Below are 3,546 nucleotides of genomic sequence, written 5' to 3' on the forward strand. Positions count from 1 at the left end.
ACACATCAACACACACACATACGCAACACACACACATACACTGCATGTTTATAAATGTAGTTTCCGTTTAATATATTATTCAAATGAAACATTTACTAGCACGTTTCTTTTTTCTCCCTGTCTCACGGCATCTAAAATGTAAAAACCCATTTTCTAAAATGTGTTAAAAAAATATGATACTAGAAACAAAGCCCCCAAATAATCTGCGAAAACGTTGAAGTGTATTGACTTAAACTATATGGAAACTACAAATGCGCAGTATCCACAGACCTCTAGTGAGTAGCATAAAGTTAGTAGAGTCTTAAGCAGAACCATCAGACATGGACACGAACCCCCAGACCTTCTCATACTTAAAATACGAATGATTCCTAATATAGTGAAAGGGACCCCCTACAAATCTGCAACATTCATTCTTGGATTAACTAGCTTGGTATAAAAATTTAAATGTCTACATTTCCAATTCCTTACCCAACTTACTTTTAGTGTCATGAAATTTCTTACAGTCATAGTTTCTTTTAATATTAAAGAATTAATTTTTTTCTATTATGCTTTGCATAAAAAGTTATAGAAAAAAAAAATCTCTCCCTATAAGATTATTTGGTTACAAATAACAGGAACTCACTGCAAACTACCTGAAGCAAAAGACATATAATGTGAAAGAATATTGTGCTCTTTTATGACCACCACTTGAGGAGTGGTAAAAATTCTCAGGAAAATAATTTACTTTCAGCTGGGCAGACACCCAGAACTGGGTCTACTAAAAGGACTAGACAAAGCACACATTTTGTTTCAAGAGTCTTATCTCCATTCCCTTTCTTGGAAAGTTCTTTTTCCTCTCTTTCAACATCCACTTTTCTCCAAAGTAATTGTCAAGTTTCATGCTTCCTTAGAAAATCTTCTCAAATCACTCTGCTTTAGCACTTAATATCTCTCAACTTCAATTTTCACATTTCCAAATTGGAGCTAAAGATGCCTGCCTCCCAGCAGTATGATAGAAACCCAAGATGAGGTAATGCATGTGAAAAAATGTATCATAATGCTGGTGTATAATTTATGTTCCATAGAGGTCTTCATTTTTGTTTTCTAATCATTAAATCATACTCATAAGTTAGCGACATAATGTGTCACTTTCCCAAGGATGTATGGATGAATAAGAGAGTCTCTAGGAGTAGTGGTTTCATGTATTTACTTCTTGGAGTGGATGTCATAAACAACAATTGTAAAAATGTCTCAACAATATATTATGAGAGAGCAGAATGAGTTGAATGGATGGCTACTACATTTTATAACTTTCAACATTCATACTACTTTCAACTAAAATGCCTTTTTGGATATATAATTGTAGGTAACAGACAGGTAGCAATTCTAGTTTGATTAATTACTTATGCTTATTTACTTTTTTGTGCTCAACATGTATTTCTACTGGGTAAAATCATAAAACTCAAAATTATGTATGGCTCTTTTATTGAGGAATTCTCCCAGTGGTTCTGGATTACTGAGTCCCTGTATAACTTCTGCTTATTTTTCTGACAATTTATCAATATACCACACAAAGTTATGGAAATTTTTCTACATTGCATCTGACATCTTTCAGAAGGATGATGGAAAATCATGATCTTTAAAGCAACAGGACGCAAAAGGTAGTTAACTGCATTTTAAAATCTTCAGAGTCTGTAGAATTTAAAAGTCAGACATTGGGAATTATTAAAAGAAAAGAGATTGACAGTTCTGTCCACAAACATTATTGATATATGATATTTATTGCTGGGGTCCAACCCCAGTGGGTCCAGGGGTTCCCCATAGGTGTGGACGGAGTCGGCGAAGAATGAAGGACATGGAGGCAGCGTTCAGGTGATCATCGTGGCTAGGTTCCTCTCAGCCAGGTTCTTCTCTTTATTGTCCTCTTACATTTGTATTTATACTATTTGATCTTAATCCCATCCATTCTATTCCAAAGGTTAGGGCGTTTCTTATCTCCATTCCAAGGTTACCCTATTGTTCTATTAAGCTACAAGGAAGTAACTGAAGGAGGTTATTCTATGTAAAGATTATGTAGCTTAAGCCTGATTGTTTGTAGTTAAAGTGATTAGCTACCCCTCTGGCACTTAGTTAAAGGGTTTTACTGATAAAAATCCTCACCTGGGGAAACAACCTTTCTCTGGGAGCGTTAAGAGGGGGAGCAAACATATTAAGAACAGTATGCCATATACACCAGGTCCCTTAAAACATCCCTGGAGCGACTGAGTCAAGCAGCCAGGGTGGATCGGCTTCCAGCAAATTCCCCCATTTTTATTTTTTAAATAGCAGCGTATGTAAATCAGCGGCCACCTCTTGGATTGGGTTGTTTAAGACTCGGAAGACTTGTTTGTGATAGGTCAGTCCAAGGCTTAACCCTATGTTGGCTCCCCTGTGGGAGGTGTGCAGGAGGCAGCTGATCAATGTTTCTCTCTCATTGATGTTTCTCTCTCTCTCTCTCCCTTCCTCTCTGTAAAAATTCAACAAAATATATCTTAAAAAAATGCACCAAGCTTATGAAGTCTCAAACAAAACTTGAATTTTCTGTACATCCTCCTGTCAAATGAAGTTATTTCCTGTACACCACTCATCTTACAAACTGGTCTTCTATTTCCTTTCATTTGACCTAGATCGGCTCTGAGACCTAGAGAAGTATCGAGATGGCTTATGATTTCTCTCCCAGGACAGTGATCTCTCTCTTCTCCTATCTCTGGGAAGGGACCTGCTCCGGCTACGGCAGAAGCTTCTGCATCTTGGAGATCTGCGGCCAGGTGGAGGACTCCTTCGCCAATCATCATCTTGAGGGAGACGATCCTAAGAGGGAGGCGGGCCTTGATTTCAACTTCTCTTTTCACCATTGGACAGTTCCACTCTTACTCGGCAGCCACATAGTGTTCTCCCATCTAGCTCTCGGACAGCATCGGCTGCATCTCGGGGATCTTCAAACTCCACGAAAACAAAGCCGGGAGGCTTTCGAGCAACCCACACACTTCTGAGTGGCCCGTAATAGCCAAAAGCCCGTTCCAATTCTGTCTTGTCACCATTGTCCCCAAGATTTCCCACATAAACCTTACAATCCAATGGACAGGAATGACGATGCATTTCGAGATCTGGAGTGAGAAACTCAGCGGCTGAAGTCCACACACCCTCGGACGACTCTCCGGCTCCTCTCCGTCCGGTTCCACAGGTCTGCGCACCTCTCCAGGTGGACAAAATTGCCTGCCCAAACAGGCCCAGGGGTCCCCAAAGGTGTGGACGGAGTCGGCGTAGAAGGAATGACATGGAGACAGCGTTCAGTTGATGAGCAGCCTAGCCAGGATCTCCAGCCAGGTTCTGGTCAGGAGCTCCAGCCAAGTTCTGGTGTTTATTGTTTTGTTACATCTGTATTTATACCAGTTGATTTTAATCCTGTCAATTTCTATTGCAAAGGTTAGGGCATTTCTTATCTCCATTCCAGGGAGTAAAGATTATGTAGCTTAAGCGTGATTGTTTGTAGTTAAAGTGATTAACTACCCGCCTGGCACTTAGTTA

At 39.7% G+C, this 3,546-nt stretch overlaps 1 pseudogene; it reads right to left on the bottom strand.

Annotated features, from left to right (window-relative positions):
* Positions 1–2,564: 2,564 nt before the first annotated feature.
* LOC139015690 (serine/arginine-rich splicing factor 3 pseudogene) lies at positions 2,565–3,117 on the bottom strand (annotated as a pseudogene).
* Between the last annotated feature and the right edge of the window lie 429 nt (positions 3,118–3,546).

This window comes from Myotis yumanensis, unplaced genomic scaffold (genome assembly GCF_028538775.1).
Source record: "Myotis yumanensis isolate MYYU_CA2020_CCGP unplaced genomic scaffold, mMyoYum1.0.hap1 SCAF_8, whole genome shotgun sequence".
Taxonomy (NCBI): Eukaryota; Metazoa; Chordata; class Mammalia; order Chiroptera; family Vespertilionidae; genus Myotis; species Myotis yumanensis.